This window comes from Papio anubis, chromosome 5 (assembly GCF_008728515.1).
Source record: "Papio anubis isolate 15944 chromosome 5, Panubis1.0, whole genome shotgun sequence".
Taxonomy (NCBI): Eukaryota; Metazoa; Chordata; class Mammalia; order Primates; family Cercopithecidae; genus Papio; species Papio anubis.
In genome coordinates this window covers 165,872,625-165,891,567 of record NC_044980.1, presented here as the reverse complement: position 1 = coordinate 165,891,567, position 18,943 = coordinate 165,872,625, and the positions used below count along the sequence as shown (strand labels likewise).

Genomic DNA, 18,943 nt, shown 5'->3' with positions numbered 1-18,943 from the left:
ATCAGGGTGATTCCTGCAGTGGAGCATCAGAAACATGACTGCCTTGGAGCTGGAGCATAAGATGTATCCCACATGGCCAAAGGCATGAACTTGATCATGGCCAACCTAAGCTCCGGGATAACAGGAGTTCCTCATTTGATCAGATGATCACGTGACACCAGTTAACATTTAGGAAGCACCTACCATGGATCAGGCATTGCAATGAGCACGTGGCCCCCAAGAGGGTCCCAGTCTACTGAGGAACAAACCATTTCAAAAAGTATCAAAGCACAGTATGATGGAGTTAGGAAGAAGGGAAGCTAACCTGACCAAGGATAACACTAGTCCTGGACCTTCTTCTTCTCTGTACTCCCCCTACTTACCGTCATTCATTGCCACGGCTTTAAACACCATATATACACTGATGGTTTCCAAATATATATCTCCAACCCAGATCTATCCACTACACTCCAGACTCAGAAAACAACTGCCTGTTAAAAACATGGATGTCTACAAAAATCTAAAACTTAACTCATTTATAAGACATATATATAGTAGAAATAGAGACAGGGTCTCCCTATGTTGCTAAGGCTGATTTCAAACTTCTGGGCTCAAGCAATCCACCTGTACCAATCTTGCAAAGTGCTGAGATTACAGGTGCGAGCCACCCCACCTGGCCTCATCTATAAGACAGCTATTGAGTTCCTGCCAATTACCCTTCCCTTCACACGCGCGCACACACACACACACACACAACACACGCGCACGCACACACACACACACACACAGATTTTCTTCAAGTCTTCCCCATCCCAGGAAATGATGCTAGTTGCCTAAGCCAGATTCTTAGGCACTGAGAGGTTATCCTCAATCCTTCTTTTTCCTTTTTATCCCCCAAAACCAATCCATCAGCATGGCTTAAAATTATCTTATTTATCTGTTTGAATGTATTCATTTTCTTCCACCAGAATGTTAACTTCTTAAATGTGGGGACTTTGCTATTCTTTTGATTTTTGTTTTACTTTCCCTACTGCATTCCCAGCCTGTGGAACTGTCACTTAGTAGACTCTTGATAAATATTTGTTAACTGGCTAAGAATGTCAGGAAAGGTGGCACAGGGGAGATGACAGTTCAGCTGGCTCTTGAAATAGAAGTAGGGGCTGGGCGCAGCGGCTCACACCTGTAATCCCAACATTTTGGGAGAACAAGGCAGAAGGATCACTTGAGTCCAAGAGTTTCAAACCAGCCTGGGCGACATAGTGAGAACCCAGACCCCATTTCTACTTAAAAAAAAAAAAAAAGAAATAAATAAATAAAAGTAGGTATTCACCTGCTAGAGAAGGGGGAAGGGAACACGAGGAAGAAGGAACAGTATGGGCAAAGATGGGGGCAATAAAAAGCAAAGAGTATCTAAGAAGCTGAGATTCTGAAGTCAGGAACACTCCAGTCCTCACTCAGCCCCTAGCTCTAAAATTCTTCTAAAAACAGTTTCCTGATCTAAGTACAATGGAGCTAATACTAGTACTTTCTTCATAGCGAAGTCCTGAAAATTAAATGAGAATGGGCAGAGCACACTTTTGGTATGCAACTAATAGTAGTTTTATTGTCTCTAATGTTGATACACTTACAATTAGTAACACAGTATTAATAATTTAGTGTTCTAAAATGCAGGTTGCATGAGAGTTTCTGAGAGATGTGACCGGATGGTCATGTAGGAGTCAGATCACTTGAGGCTAGGGGATCTTCAAAAACATTTAGCAGCAGTGGCCAACTGATCATGGCTCTGCCAATTATTCTACTACTCAAGGTGTTAAGTGATCAGAAAACTCTTGCCTGAGAGCAAATTTGTGTTCTTACACAAGCCAAGCAGACATTAGCCACTATAGAGCAATTATGAGAGTTTGTGTGTTAGTTATCTACTGCTACATTACAAATTACCCCAAATCTTGGCAGCAGAAAGAAAACAAGAAACATTTATAATCTCATACAGTTTCTGTGGGTCAGGAATACAGAAACAGCTTAGCTGGATCATTCTGACTTCAGCTGTCTCATGAGATTAGAGTCAAGATGTTGGCTCCGTTGCAATCACTTGAAGGATTTACTGGGGCTGGAAGATTCATTTCCAGATTGTTAATACGGTTGGCCAGTTTATGCTGGCTGTTGGCAGGAGGTCTTAGTTACTTGCCATATAGTCTTCTCCATGGGGCTGCTTGAGAATCCTCACAACATGGCAACTAGTTTCCCCCAGAGTGAGTGATCCAAAAGAGGGCAAGAAGGAAACCACGATATCATTTATGATCTACTGTCAGAGGTCATACACAGTCATTTCTACAATACTCTATTGGTTACCAGGTCAGTCCTACTCACTGTGGGAGGGAGGTAGGAGCCTCAGTTCTCCATGTGGCCTCCTATCCTTCCAGAATATCAGGAATTGAGAATCACCGAGGGCCATCTTGGAAGCTGGCTATCACAGTTGGCCACAGTGGAATTGAATTTTTTCTCACACTCCAGTAGATGGAACCAAATAGCAATGCTGAGAGAGGAAGTACAGAAATGAAAATTAGCTGGTCATGGTGGCACTTAGTCCCACCTACTTGGGAGACGGAGGTAGGAGGATCACTTGAACCCGGGAGGTCCAGGCTGCAGTGAGCCATGGTTGCGCCGCTACACTCCAGCCTGGGTGACACAGACCCTGTCTCCAAAAAAAGGAAAGCAGAAGAACAAGACTGCTAAGACAATAAAGTAATAATAATAGTATGATGTCAACAGTGGCTATCACTTATCAAATGCTTCTCTGGCACTGGGCAATGGCCAAGATCTTTCCATGCTCTCTCACTGGGGCAACAAATTACACTCCATGGCCCAAATCTAGCCTACCACCTGATTTTGTACATCAAGTCTTATTAGAACACAGCCATACCCATTTGAATACATATTGTCTGTGACTACTTTCACCTACAACAGCAGAGTTGAGTAATCGTGACAGAAACCACAGGGTCTACCAAGCCTAAAATATTTACTATGTACCCCTTCACCAAAAAACAATTTGCTGATCCATTGTCCATCTCATTAAAACCTCATAACAAATCCCATGAAGTGATATTACTTTCCTTGTTTTATAGATGAGGAAACAGAGGATCAAATACATGAAGTGACTTGCCCAAGATCATGTTTGTCGTAAGTAGCAGAGTAAGATTCATACCCAGGCAGCCTGACTTCAGGATCTGAGTTGCACTGGGCTAGGAATCAGAAAGGCTGGCTTTTCTGAGTAGCTATGTGGCAATTATTTAAGGTCTTGCTCCTCATTTTTCTCTGCTGAGAGGATAGATATTTAAAAGTCTGTTCAACTATTTCACAGGAAGGTCAAATGGTAAATATAAAAGTGGACCAAAGAAGCAGCTAGTGTTCTTAGTTTGTGATGCTAGAGCAGGAAGAAGAACTCTGAAAGAAATGGCTAGAGGAGAAGTCCCTTGTTTACCTCTGCATAACCCAAAACTTACTGGCTGAAAACAACAGTAGTTGATTGTGGCTCATGATTTTCTGAGTTGGCTGGGTGGTCCTCAGCTGGTTCCCCCACGAACTCATTTATTCAGCTGCATTCAGCTGGAGCAGTGGTTCTCAACCAGGGATGACTGGGGACTCTGTTGGTAGGTGCTGCTGGTACCTGGTGGGTAGAGGCCAGGGATGCTGCAAAACTTACGCAGGAGAGCCTGCACAACAAACAATTATCTGGCCCTAAATGTCAATAGTGCTGAGGTTGAGAAATCTGAGCTAGAAAGTCAACTGGGATGGAAAATTCAAGATGCCCTCACTCATGAGTCTGGCAGGTGGTGCTGGCAGTTGGCTGGGGGTCTCAATTCTCTTCCATGTAGTCTCTCATCCTCCAGGAGGCTAGACTAACTTTGCTGCAACATGGTCTCAGGGCAGAATTCCAAATGAGTGAAGGTAGAAGCTGCAAGGCCTCTTGAGATCTGGGCTCTGGAACTCACCCAATGTTGTTTCCATCTTTTTTTTTTTTTTTTTTTTTTTTTTTTTTTTTTTTTTTTGAGACAGAGCCTTGCTCTGTCGCCCAGGCTGGAGTGCAGTGGCATAGTCACGGCTCACTGCAGCCTCAACCTCCCAGGCCCAAGCAATCCTCCCACCACAGCCACTCAAATAGCTGGGACTACGGTGTGTACCACCACACCCGGCTAACTTTTTGTGTTTTTTGTAGAGTCGGGGTTTTGCCATGTTGCCCAGGCTGGTCTCAAACTCCAGGTTGGTCTTGAACTCCAAGAGGTCTTGAGTGCTGGGCTCAAGCAATCCACCTGCTTCAGTCTCCCAAAGTGCTGGATTACAGGCATGAGCCACCACGCCTGACCTGTTTCCATGACATTCTATTGACCAAAGCAAGTCACAAGATTAGCCCAGGCTGGATGCAGTGGCTTGTGCCTGTAATTTCAGCACTTTAGGAGGCCAAGGCAGGAGGATAGCTGAAGGTCAGGAGTTCAAGACTAGCCTGGGCAACATAGTGAGACCCCGTTTCTACAAAAAATTTTTTAAATGAGCCAGATGTGATGGCGCATGCCTGCAGTCACAGCTACTTGGGAGGCTGAGGCTGCAGTGAGCCATGACTGCACCATTGTACTCCAGCCTGGGCAACAGAGCCAGATCCTATCTCAAAAAAAAAAAAAAAAAAAAAAGAGAAAGAAACAAGATCCGCCCAAATTCAAGGAGTAGAGATCTAGACTCCACCTCTGCTGGGGAGGAGGAGAAAAGTCACATTGCACAGGGGGTAAACAGTGGGATCGGAAAAATCCGTGGCTATTAAACCATTATCTACTACAAGAAGTAAGATTAACTGTATTTCCACTTTAGCTACATAGTTCAGGGGACTGCTCTATGCCAGTGGTTCTCAAAGTGTGGTCCTCAGACCTGCAGTATGAATATCCCCTGAGAACTTATTAGAAATGCAAATCCTTGGGAGGCTGAGGTGGGTGAATCACCTGAGGTCAGGAGTTCGAGACCAGCCTGGGCAACATAGCGAAAACCCTCCTCTACTAAAAATACAAAAATTGGCAGGGCATGGTGGCATGCACCTGTAATCCCAGCTACTCAGGAGGCTGAAGCAGGAGAATCGCTTGAACCCAGGAGGCAGAGGTTGCAGTGAGCTGAGATCACGCCATTGTACTCCAGCCTGGGTAACGGGAGCGAAACTCTGTCTCAAAAAAAAGAGAGAGAGAGAGAGAGAGGAAAAGAAAATTCTAAGCCACCAAATCAGAAATGTGGGGTGGGGCCCAGCAATCTGTGAGTTAGCAAGCTCCCCAGAAGATCCTGACACTCAATCAAGTTTGGAAGCCACCAGCCTAAGGTAAGCAACCAGATCAGAAACCTCTCCATGCCCAGGTCTCTAGCCTGAAAGTTGGTGGAGGCCAAACATCCCTCCCCTCCTATCCCCTACCTCTCCATGGGTCTCTGCCATTCACCTGAGGATAAAATGCTCTCTTTAGGCCAGGCTTGGTGGCTTACACCTGTAATCCCAGCACTTTAGGAGGCCAAAGTGGGAGGATCGCTTGATGCCAGGAATTCAAGGCCAGCCTGGGCAACATAGCAAGACTTCATTTGTATAAAAATTAAAAGACCTCATCTCTACATAAAATGTTTTTAAAAATTAGCCAGGTATGGTGACTCACACCTGTGGCCCCAGCTACTTGGGAGGCTCAGGTGGGAAGATCACTTGAGCCCAGGAGGTGGAGGCTTTAGTGAGCCGAGATTGCGCCACTGCACTCCAGCCTAGGCACCAGAGCAAGGCCCCATCTCAAAATATATAAAAACTAATAAATGATCAAGTAAGTCTTTCTGACCAGTGGCTCTATCTTAGCACAGTAGAGGCTGCTTTCCAAGGCACTGGGGGTGTGAGAGGAAGAGGCAAGGCCGTAACAATCAATTGCTGGGGATGCTACCATGAGGATTTAGGGACTGGATAGAGAATTTAAACAGAGCAGTTTCCAAACAGGAGCCACCATGAGGTCAGGGGGAGCTGGTATTGAAAGCCCCGAGTGCCAGGCCTCCGCTACGCTCAGCCTTTCTGTTTGATGTATTGGGATTTTGCATAAACATATCATTTGCTATGAGGGTTCCACTGCTTTAAAGCAAAAAATTAAAAAACAACTGGATGAGCACTAATGTTCCTTTTAACTTTCAGATTGTAATGTTCTGTGTATGAAGTCTGTGTGTGCCCAGAGTGTTCAATAATACCCAAAACATAATCATCCTCCTTATACTCATGTACAACATATAAATATAAACTATTACTATAACATAAACAACCCAACCTCAACACTCACTTCCCCTTCCACTGAAAAACTGGAAATCATCTTCTTTGGTTTGAACAGGCAGAGAGGAGCACTTTCATTAATGACCTTTTACTTTTTGTCGCTAGGAGAAAAATGGTGATGACATCTTTTTGGCCAGATGGAACTGATGGAAGATTTATGGAGCAGCTGAGAACTGTCAGAGCCAGGCAGAGCCCATAAGACAGTGACCGTGGCCTTTTCATCAGGGAGCACACTGTTTTCTGGACTCTGCTAACACAAGAGAGCCTATCTACCCAGTCATCGGTGAGGTTATCCCAATACCCCACCAGCTGCTGCCACCCAATCTGGAGGCCTGCGCTCTTGCTCTTGAGGGATGGCATGTGACTGCACGGGAGCCTCAGCCCCCCCTTGCCCCAGTCTGGCACCCAGGGCCCTCCCAGAGTGGGAAACCTCATCCAATGCCTTCTCGGTTACAGAGATTTCAGAAATTAGTCACAGAAAGGAGGGCGGGAAGAGAGTGGAGATTTCCCGAAGGAGCCGGTAACAATATCTGGGGTCTTTCCCCTCAAGGTCACAGCAGCTCGGATTGTCCCTGAGTTAGCCACGAGTGGTCAAGAATGAAATCAACCTCTGCAAACCCTCCGCTGACTTGTCCAGCATCTACTCTGCAAAGAGCTCTACAAAGAGCTCCTATGGGGTAGGACTCCTCATTCACTGAGCCTTTCTCTTTGGAGATTTTCATTTCTCACCCTGTCCCCTCCCCCGCCTCAGGGGGCTGCCCCAATGCCCACCAGTTACCAGACAGAAGGAAGGGGTGAAGCTGGAGGCTGGAGTCCAGCATTTGTCTGAGACAGTCTTGGATTGACTTCCCATCCTCATCTTGTGAAGCATCTCCTGTTAAAACACACATTGGGAGCCTTTCTCCGGCCCTAGTGACCAAATGTCTGAATCTGCACAGGATAGTCTGAGTCTGTACCTCCTCATGTCCTGGAATCATTACTGATATCATTGTCTTTCACTCTCAAAGTTCCCACGTGGACAATAAACCATACAGTTACCCCACATTTCACTACATCACCACCTACGCTTTTCAGGAAGAATCTGAGAAACCTCAAATAGTTCTGCATGCCAAGAGATGTGGGATTAAAAACAAGCCAAAAAGCAACGATGTTCATTGGTTAGTAACAGGGAAGCCAGTGAAACAAGTCAAATGGGCCGGGCACGGTGGCTCGTGCCTGTAATCCCAGCACTTTGGGAGGCTGAGGCAGGCGGATCACGAGGTCAGGAGATCAAGACCATCCTGGCTAACACGGTGAAACCCCATCTCTACCAAAAATACAAAAGATTGGCCGGGCGTGGTAGCAGGCGCCTGTAGTCCCAGCTACTCGGGAGGCTGAGGCAGGAGAATGGCCTGAACCCGGGAGGAGGAGCTTGCAGTGAGACGAGATGGCGCCACTGCACTCCAGCCTGGGCAACAGAGCGAGACTCCATCTCAAAAAAAAAAAAAAAAAAAAACAAGTCAACAATAGGAAATGGTTGAATAAACCATGGCTTGTCAGTATGGAATACTATGCATCCTTTTAAAAGGAAAAAGCAGATCTATATGTCCTGATGCAGAAAGATCTCTGAAACAGATTGGTAAGAAAAAAAAGCAAACTGTAGGTCAATGCAAAATGAATGATCCCTGTTATCTTTTCTTTGTAATTATACATGTAGAGGTGCATATGTATGCATATACATGCATAGGGAAATGTCTAGGACAACACAGTCTAATAGAAATAGAAAGTGGCTGGGCACAGTGGCTTAGGCCTGTAATTGCTATACTTCAGGAGGCAGAAGAAGGAGGATTACCTGAGGCCAGGAGTTTGAGGGCAGTCTGGGCAACAAGTCGAGACCCTATCTCTACCAAAACAAAAATGTTTTAATTAGTGTGGTGCAATGGCATGAGCCTATAGTCTCAGCTACTCGGGAGGCTGAGGCGGGAGGATTGCTTGAGCCCCGGAGTTCAAGGCTATAGCGAGCTGTGATCGCGCCACTGCACTCCAGCCTGGGTGACCACAGAGTGAGACCCAGTCTTAAGAACAAAAACAAAGAAAGAAATATAATGTGAGCCACGTATATAATTTTGGTATCCATATTTTTACAAAGTGAAATTTATTTTATGTAACCCAATGTATCCAAAATATTATGAAAATTAATATAAAAAATTAATGAACTATTTAACCTTTTTTATACTAAATTCTCAAAATTATGCTTCCAGTGATCTCAATTCATTTCAGCCTCATTTCAGGGGCTCAACAGCCACACATATTATTGAATAGCACACATCTAGAAAGACACACATCTAACAGATAACAAGGGTTATTTCTGAGGAGAGACGTGAGACTAGGGCAATAGAGTGATTTCTAAGGAATTTGAAATGTTTACAATGAGAATTTATTCCTTACTTATAGAATCTTATAAAACAATAAAAACTTTTAATGTTTAAAAATAAGAAGCAAGAATATGAGATGCAAAGCAAAATCTATCTGTGGCCATGAGGAAACAGCATTAGATTTATCAGCCAAAAAGAGAGTTTGCATTTTTTTTTAATCTGTGGTCCTCCCCATCCTCCAGGGCTGGCCCTCTGGCTGTGGGTCTTCGTTAGCCTGCCAAGGCACCCCACAGCAAGTCTCCAGAGGGCTGCCTGGCTTGGTTTCCCCATGTAGAAACAGGAAGCCCTGGCTGCCTCCCTGAGGAGTCTGTCATCTCAGGAAAGCAGGATGGTACTCTCAAATACTCACACTGAAGGTTTAAGTCTGTCTGTCAAAGTGCAGATCCGAAAACCAGTGCCATCAAAATAGCCTGGCGTGTTTATTTCAAAATGCAGGCTGCAGGGCCAGGCGTTGTGGCTCATGCCTATAATCCCAGCACTTTGGGAAGCTGAGGCGGGAGGATCGCTTGAGGCCAGCCGTTTGAGACCAACTGGGCAACATAGTGAAACCCTGTCTCTACTATATATACTTTTTAATTTTTTTAAGCTTTTTTTTTTTTAATGCAGACTCCTGAGCCCTACTAAATAAGAATTTCTGAAGGGAGCCCAAGACTCTGCATTGAACAAGAATTCCAGGTGATTCTTCAGCCCAACTGAGATACCACGGGTTATCATTCTCTTCTAGTCTTTTTCCAATGCTGAGGATTCCTGGCTAGAATCTGATTCCAGCTCAAATCCTGCTGACAAAGCCTGGGAGGAGACAAGAAATCCAAACACTCTGAGCTCCCCCTGCCCCACTGGTGGTCCGAGCGCAATGGTGTTTACAACTAATTGGTCACAATCAGTTATAGGTTTCTTTATTCCTTCTCCTTTCCCACTGCTTCACTTGATTAGCCTTTAAAAAAAAAAAGGAAAGAAAGTACTTTTTTTTTTTTTAAGAGATAAAGTCTAGTCCTGTTGCCCAGGCTGGAGTGCAATGGTGCAATCATGGCTCACTGCAGTCTCAACTCCTGGGTTCAAGCAGGAGTCTGGCCAGATTTTTTAATTTTTTGTAGAGAATGGGTGTCACTGTGTTGTTCAGGCTGGTCTGGAACTCCCGGCCTCAAGCAATCCTCTCTCCTTGACCTCCCAAATTACTGGGATTACAGGTATGAACTATCATGCCCCGCTGATATTATTTTTAATTGACAAATCATAAATGTATATATTTATAGGTACAAGGCAATGTTTCAATATATGTATGTGGTATGGAACTCCTAACTCAAGCTAATCAATATATCCATCACCTTGCTTACCTGATTTTTTTATGGTGAGACGTTTGAAATCTGCAGTTAGTCATTCTGAAGTGTATAATACATTATTATTGACTACAGCTCCCTGCTGTGCAATGATGTCAAAACCTACTCCTCCTTTGTGTCTGGACCTTTGTACCTTTTGATCAACAACTCTCCACTCCCATTTTCACAACTGAAGGAAGGGGCTGGTTGGCACACACAGCTCAGGAGAGGCAGGTTATCCACTGGACTCCTCCCCGGGTGCTCTTTCCGCTGCTTCACAGGACTCTGACACAGAATGACTTACCACCCACTCACCCCACTCAGCCACCCTTAGCCGGTTAACAGAAAGGCACTCTCCCCATAGTTAAACATGCAAATGAACGTTTCCATCAAAGCTGAATGTCCTTTAAAAAGCTGGTGCCCATTCTCCTTCCCTAACACCTGGGCACTGTCAGTCCCCATGTGGATGAGAGACAGAGAGAGACATTTTCCTTCTCCCCATACCCAGAACTCCTCCCTCCCAGGCCAGGCTGGGCACATTCCCTCAGACTTGTAAACCCTCCTTGCCCTTGAAGGTCATCTCTCTCTCTCTCTCTCCCCCGCTTCTATCTCTCTATCTCTCCTCTGTCAACTGTCTCTTCTCTCAATCTCCTCCCCCATTTCTCTCTCTGTCTCTCTCTCTCACACTCGCCCCCTCTTCTGTTTCCCCTCTCTCTCAATCCCTCTATTTTTCTCTCTCGATCTCTCTTTCTCTTTCTGTCTCCCTCTAATATGAGAGGCAGAAAATTGGCTCCAATTTTCCAAAATATTGGCTCTGTGTCCCCACTCAAATCTCAATCGAATTGTAATCCCCACATGTCGAGGGAGGGACCAGGTGGGATGTGATTGGATCATGGGGTAGTTTCCCCCATGCTGTTCTCATGACAGTGAGGGGGTTCCCCACGAGATGTGATGGTTTAAACGTGTGGCACTTCCCCACTCGCTCGCTTCCTCTTGCCACCATGTAAGACGTGCCTTGCTTCCCCTTCACTTTCTGCCATTATCATAAGTTTCCTGAGGCCTCCCCAGCCCTGTGGAACTGTGAGTCAATTAAACCTCTTTCCTTTATAAATTACCCAGTCTCAGGTAATTCTTTATAGCAGTGTGAAGATGGACTAATAACCACCCCCTCTCTCTTCCACTTTCCTAGGAGAAGCCCCACCAGCAGCAAAGGCAAGAGAAGCAGAAAAAAAGTGGGCAGGTGAACCTTTGTCATGGGCACCCCACTACGGAGGAAAGTCAAGGTGAGGTTCTGGAGAGCCAAGACCAGCCCCAGGGAGGTGTGGCGTGCAGCAGCATTAACAGCCTGTCCAGGTGTTCTGCAGTTGTGGAAAATCTGTCCTGTCGTGTTGCACTGCCTGCCACTTTCCAGAGGACAGAGGACAGCAGTCACCATAGAAACCCTGCACACAGTCCCAGGTACCCTCCACGAACTCCTGAGGATGTGCTGGGGCCAGGACACCATCTCCAGAGAAAAGTAAAAGGACGGTACTGCTGCAGCTTAAAATTATGTAGTGTTTGCCAAGTCTAAGGCTTTCCTTTCTGCGGGCCTGGACCTCCAGATGCCATGTCCCTTAGTTGCCTCCTGACTGCATCTCCTCCTGAGGCCCTGCAGGAGGAGAAACAAGCAGGGGACTTGAACGGGGCCAGCTGAAAGCCTGACTCACGCACAATCACAGAAACAAACTCCCCGTGCAGGAGGCAGTGCACACACAGAGGGACTTGCTGTAAAGTCACTGCTCAATGTGTTCCATACTTACCAATCAGCGAGCATTTTTGGACACTTGCCACCTGCCAAGAAGTGTGCTAAGAATGTTTTCTCCACCTTCAAATGCCTGAAGACTAGGCCATGTGAAAGAAGGCACTTAACAAACTGAAAAGCAGCGCATAGAAGCAGGGGTGACTTATTCTGCCTGATTTTCATTATGGCTACTGTATTATTGTGGTTTCATAGTTGCAGCAACAAAATGCTTTCTGACACTTCCTCTGCTCTCCACCCCCACATTCCCCAAGCTCAACTCCAGGCTACAATCCTTGCCAATGCCACTCCAGAACTTTTTAAAAGGGGACAAAGGGGTACACAAAGGAAATTCTAAGGCCTGCCGACTACCTCTTTTTGTGGCTATTTGGGGTTTCAAATTCTGGAAGAAGTGGGAGGGGAGCTAAAATTGGAGCCAAGATAAAGACACTGTCCAGGTGGAAGGCTGGAGATTGTCCAGGATCAGCTTGCCTAGAGCAGGACCCTCTGTCTTTTCCTCCTTAACAGCCCTTTGTTCTCTACACTGGAATACCCCTGTTACCAAAATGCTACCAACAGGTGCTGTTTCTTGAGCACCTACTACTGGGCAAGCAGTACACTAACCTGTTCTACTTGGACCACGTTCTGGTTATCTAATTGCTGCATAACAAAAAATCCCAGAACTCAGTGGTATGAAAACAAACATTTCATTATGCTCACTGATTCTGAGGGTTGGAAATTTGGAGAGGACACAACAGGGATGAGTTGTCTCTGCTCTACGAAGCCTGGGGCCTCAGCTATGAAAGCTGGACCAACCAGCGGGGCGAAGTGGCTCACGCCTGTAATCCCAGCACTTTAGGAGGCTGAGGCGGGTGGATCACCTGGGGTCAGGAATTCAAGACCAGCCTGGCCAATATGGTGAAACCCCGTCTCTAAAATTAGCTCGGTGTGGCCGCGTGTGCCTGTAATCCCAGCTACTCGGGAGGCTAAGACAGGAGAATTGCTTAAACTTGGGGGGCGAAAGTTGTAGTGAGCTGCGATCGCACCACTGCACTCCAGCCTGGGAGACACAGCAAAAGAAGACTTGTAAAAAAAAAAAAAAAAAAAAAAAAAAAAAAAAACCTGGAACAGCTAGGTGCTGGAATCATCTGGAAGCTTCATCACTCACACATCTGGCACCTGCACAGGAATGACTAGAAGGCTGCCTCAGCTAGAACTGTCCATCAGAGTGTCCTACCTGTGACCTTCTGTGGCTTGAGCTTCCTCACAGCATGGTGGCCTCCAGGGAGCCAGTCTCTCACACAGTAGCTCAGGGATCCAAGAGCAAATGTTCCAGCAAACAGAAAAGAAGGTAAGTGGCTTTTTCTGACCTAGAGCTTACAGTCTTATGGTGCCACTTCCTTAGTATTCTATTGGTTGAGGCAGTAGCAAAATTGCTGGATTCAAAGGGGGAGGACATAAACCCTACCACTCAATCAGAAGAGTAGCAAAGAATCTGAGGCTATATTTTACAATATTAACTTCTTTAGTTCTCACAAACAATCTTTTGACAAAGTACAAGTATTATCCCATTTTACAAATGAGAACACTGAGGTTCAGGGAGATTAAACAATTCTATGCGGTAGGTTGCAGCCCTACTCCAAAGCCTGAGTCTGCCCATCAGATTTCCTGCCTGGCTGATGTTCTCCTTTCTTCTGGATCCTCCCCAAGTCCCCCCAACTCCCCAGCCCAAACTCCAGGCACCTCTTCCTCACCTCTTTCTGTTGATTTATCTGCTCTCAATTTCCTTCTGCCCTGGGAGTAGCCAGTGGCACTCCCTCCTCCATTCCATCTTTGCCAGCCTGGGGCCCAGGATGGAAACTTCAAGGAAGGCAGTCCCCCAGGTTTCCCCAGTCTCTAAAGCCAGCTACTTACAGACTTTTCATACTCTACAAGGCTAGAGTGGGACAGGCTTTCATCCTATGGAATCCCCACTGCCTTGGGCCAGCCGCAAGGGAGGTTAGGGCCCTGACCCTGACATTGCTCTTGACCAGTCCCAGCTGAGAATCAAACACCCCATCTCCACCCCCTGTGTTTGAGTGGCCCCTTCGTACATTATCATCAAGTGTCTTCAACTACAAAATGAACGTTTTGAAATGACAAATGGGAGAATCGTAGAAATATTTGCAGCACAAAATAAAATGACAAAGGGTTCCTAAGATCTCAATAGATCAAAGATGAAAACAGATAATACCTTTTCTTTTTAATTTTCTCCATAACTCCCCAAACTTGTTAAGATAACACCTCTTTAAAAAGAAAAACACAAACGGGTTTAAAACACTGAAAAATAGGCCAAGCATAGGCCCACATCTGTAATCCCAGCTCTTTGGGAGACCGAGGTGGGAGGACCACTTGAGCCCAAGGAGTTCCAGATCAGCCTGGGCAACATGACTAGACCCTGTCTCTACAAAAAAAATTAAAAATTACTCAGTCATGGTAGTGGTGCATGCCTGTAGTCCCAGCTACTCAGAAGGCTGAGATTGAAGGATCACTTGAGCCCAGGAGTTACAGCCTGGGAAACATAGGGAGACCCCTCTCTCTCTACAAAAAATTTAAAAACTAGTCAGGTGTGGTGGCAAACACCTGTAGTCCCAGCTACTCAGAAGGCTGAGGTGGGAAGATCGCTTGAGCCTGGAAAGTAGAGGCTACAGTGAGCCATGATCACACCACTGCACTCCAGCCTGGGAGACAGAGTAAGACCCTGTCAAAAAAAAAAAAAAACTAAAAAATGATTAAAATAACTAAAACTAACTTTCTGCTATTTTCACCTTATATTTTGTACAGATTTTTAAAATGAAAATTCCCAATTGCTTTCCAGAAGGATTGCTCAAAATTATACCCACATTTCACTCATGCTCCAAGAGGAAAGTGACTCTTCCTGAACAGCAGCAATCAGGAAATCTCCCTGGAAGAGGCAGGGCTCAGCCTGAGACTTTAAAAGTGGGTAGGCCTCAGCTCTCCTTCCAGGTTTACACTGTGCATGTTTCCAAACTCACCGAATTTACGCTCTTCTGCTTACATTGCTCTGTAAAGATTTGACCCACTACTGTGTATTAAAAAGGGATACATAATAATGAATTCAACCCTCTCGTAAAATCCAAAGGGTCCTCTTGCAGTTTCCCCCTAGTTAATGGGTCATTAAAATATTCCTGGGGAGGACAAAGCTTTAGTTCACTATGAGAAAAACAAGCAGAACCAGCCCTGGATTCTGTCTTCAAAGATTTTACCATGTTGGCAGGTCTGGTAGGCCAGAGCCCAAGAAAATATCTCAGCCACAGATACCCCAGGAGTAGACTAGCAGTACTACAACCTCAAGGTCAGAAGTATGTCACTAGACCAGAGCCAAAAATAGGTGCTATCTCATCAAGAGAGTAAAAATGCAAACCACAGACTGGGCAATGTTACTCACAATAAGCGTATAACCCACAAGGGACTCCTATCCAAATATAAAAAGAACTCTCACTAATCAATAAGAAAAAGGCAAAAGATTTAAACAGGCACTTCACAAAAAAAGTATATTCAAAAAATCAACAAACATTTGAAAAGATCCTCAATTCATTAGTCATTAGGGAAAGGTGAAATAAAACCACAGTGAGACACCCCCACGCCCCCACCAGGACGGCTTAAAATTTAAAACACATAATACCGAATGTTTGCGAAGATGTGGAGAAACTGCCATTCTTGTACACTGCCAGTATAAGTGTAAATCTGTACAACCAGTTTGGAAAACTGCTGAGTAGAATGTACTCTAGCTGGATTTGTGAATATCCTATGATCCAGCAATTCTACTCCTAGAAATTTACCCAACAGAAATGTGCACACATGTTCACCAAAAGACACACACAAGACAATTCATAGCAGCACTTACTATTCCTAACAGTCAAAAACTGGGAACTACCCAAATGTCCATCAGCAGAGAATGCGGATAAACAGTAGCATCTTCACATAATGAAATGTTTAGACAGCAATGAAAAGTAACTAGCTTCAACTACAAACAATGTGGTTGAACCTCACAAACATATACTAAGTAAAATTGTCAGACACAAAGAGTGTACATACTGTATTTAGATACATGTGAAGTCTGAAAACAGTCAAAACTATTCTGTTGTTAGAAGCCAGAATAGTTACTGCCCCGGGGGGAAACAACTCAAGAGGGCTTTGTGGCTAATGGTAATGTTCTGTTTCCTGAACTTCGTGCTAGTGATGCAACAATGCTCAGTTTGTAAAAATTCATGGGGCTGTTCACTGTTATTTTGTGCAATCCTGTGTTACACCAGAGTTAAAAGTTCCCCCAAATCAAAAAGTGTTCAGCAAGTGGAAGCAAGTACACTGCTGGACTTGGTTGGGAGCTTAAGGGATCCCATAATTTGTCACAGGCACAAGCAAAGCCCACTTTCTTACCGTAAGTAGCATCTCCCAGAGTCAGGATCCAGGAATGGCTTGGCAGGCAGGATCCAAGGCAGGATCCAGGAGTGGCTGAGAGTTTTCCCAGTGCCACCTGGTCCCACCTCCCCTCTCCCACTTCTAATGAAGAGGCAGCACAGCTACTGTTAAGAAAAGGGCCTAGGTCCCTAGGAGATGACTGTGACATCTAGGGAGAGGATGATGCAGTGGGGTCCTCACCTAAACCCCCCTTGACTGTCTCACCACTCTGAATTATAAATGCCCGGACTTCCTCATCTCCCACCCACACATCTTGTTACAAGAAAAGAAATGAATCTCCCAGGGCTCCTTCTAACTAAAGTGTTCATTCAAAGTAGCCCAGCTTGAGGGCCCCTGACCTGGAGGAGTGGGAGAGGCAGCCCTCCGGCTCCAGGAGAGTCATCTCCAGGGCTACCCAGAACTGAGTAACTAGGTCACCAGAGTAACCAAAGAGGCCAGGAGACCAGGGCATTCAAGAATTGGTCCCGGAATGGGAGAGTGATGTCCAGTTCATGTTCTTCTGGTTCCAGCATAGCCCACGGTGCGAATGACACATCATACAAGAAAACACAGCGAGGCTCCCTTCCTCCACCAGCAACCTTTGGTTACTGATAATAATCAAATTCATTATTTTTTTATAACTAAGGCTGAGAGAATATGGAAAGGCCCACAGGGAATAGGAAGGCCTAAACCAAGGCCTTAAAGAATGAGAAGAAGTTTCGTTCAAAAAAGCCTCCTAAGGGAGGAAGGTGTCTTTCCCTCCTTTACTTCCCTACAGTAATTTTTATTTTGGATAAATAAACCCTGATAAATGAGAACCCACATTTTCCCAAGGCCCGGGTTTCCCCCAGGCTGTGTTTTGGTGGGTGGTCCTCCCTCAGCAGTTGGAGTAATCCAGAGTGATCCCGGGCAAGTCGGAAGGGAGCAAGGCTATATTGAAGCCAAGAGGTATCTTCCCCGGCAGCTTCTCAAGAGAGGGGATCCGCGTGGTTAATTGTGAGACTAGAAACACTCTCCGTGTTACCGAGGTGGTTGATGGGTTTGTGCATGGTTTGGGGATGGAAGGCAGGAGGAGACTGCGAGTGCTTTGTTATTGTTATTTGGTTTATTTTTCTTAAAATAAAAACTGGATACAGCGAACTTTGAATACAGAAAATGAAAAATGAGGAGATTTGCATAACAGTGCTTGGACGTCCGGAGAGGCCCAGGGCCTAGCCACTGTTGGGGCACCTAGAAACACTTATGCCTGCAGATCGCGGAGGGTTAGCCACAGGAAGGGGCCGCCTAGGCTGGCCACAGGGCCTTTGCTGTGGCTGGAAGACCTGCCTTGGCGGCACCTTGGCACCTTGTTTCCCTTCAGCCCTGCCCTGCGGCAGGGAGTCAGCTCTGACTCCAGCTTGCTGCAGGCTGGGGAGGGGACGCTGACAGAGGCTAGGACGGTAGCTGGCGAAACCTCATCTCCTCGCAGTCCGGAAAGTAACCTTGGACCTGGCAGGCACTTCCTAAAGTCCAAGCGGCCCTCTCTGAAGAATAAACCTGATTTTCCTCCGGACGCGGACAAAGGAGGATTCGCTCACAACTAGCCTGTAACCAAGATTTCCTATTTTCTTGGTTAGGGAAAAAAAAGGAAGCCCTTCGGGAGAGAGATGCGCCCTAATGTTTCTCCCAGAAGGGCCGGTTTCAGCGCGTTTGAGAGTTTGCTCTCCTACCAGCCTCTGGTTCTAGGGCCCCTGCACCCTCATCCTGGCTCCCGTCTCTTCTGTCCACCCTCCCGGACCCCCAAAGGGGCGGCGGGGCCCAAGCAGAGGGAGCTGCGCCTGACCCCGAGCGGAAGGGCCCCAGTCTAGGTCCTAATGCGGGTGGCGTCTCCTTTGACAGGCGGCGTTTAGGGACAACAGCGGGGACGGGAGATAAGGTGACATACCAGAGCAGATTTGGTGCACGCGCTGATACTCCTCTCCCGACAGGAAACGCGGAGCTATTTAAAAGACCCTATCGATTACTTTATCTTTCCTGGAGGAAAGCTTCTTGCGGAGAGACAAAAGATGTTCCCTACCTAAAGACACAAGGCCACACAACGGAGGGTCTGCACAGGCGAAGCACAATTAGGCGCGGGGAAAGCAAAAACACGTTGATACTTAGAGGGCACAAACGTGTGTGTTCCCAGATCAGCTCCGGAGGGCGGCCGGGACGCTGGGGGCGGCGAGGGGCACCCACAGTATGGTCTTCTGTGCGCTTGAAAAGTTTTTTTCCACCATATGCGCATAAAACATGCACACACAGAGAAAGTGACTGTGCACTTAAGGCGCGCGTGTGTACCCGTGTCGTTTCAGCGAATTTAAAGCACAACAGGCCGGGCGCCGTGGCTCACGCCTGTAATCCCAGCACTTTAGGAGGCCGAGGCGGGCCGATCACCTGAGATCGGGAGTTCGAGACCAGCCGAGGCAACATGGTGAAACCCTGTCTCTACAAAAAATACAAAAATTAACCGGGCATGGTGATGGGTGCCTGTGATCCCAGCTACTCGGGAGGCTGAGGCAGGAGAATCGCTTGAACCTGGGAGGCGGAGGTTGCAGTGAGCCAAGATCATGCCACTGCACTCCAGCCTGGGCGACAAGAGCGAAACTCCGTCTCAAAAAATAATAATAAAATAAAATAAAGAAAGAAAGCACATCAACTC

General features: G+C 46.2%; 1 long non-coding RNA gene across 2 annotated transcripts in view; it reads right to left on the bottom strand.

Annotated features, from left to right (window-relative positions):
- LOC103885590 overlaps positions 1–18,682 on the bottom strand; it is a 37,125-nt gene extending 18,443 nt beyond the window's left edge. The window contains exons 1-2 of one of the 2 annotated variants that reach the window (XR_648748.4): positions 16,243–18,682; positions 2,347–2,512 (exon numbers count right to left, since the gene is read on the bottom strand). This is a non-coding gene — a long non-coding RNA (uncharacterized LOC103885590). Of the gene's footprint in view, positions 1–2,346; positions 2,513–3,479; positions 3,973–16,242 lie in introns of those variants that run through there. The other variant, XR_002522880.2, reaches the window with a different exon arrangement.
- Positions 18,683–18,943: the final 261 nt, after the last annotated feature.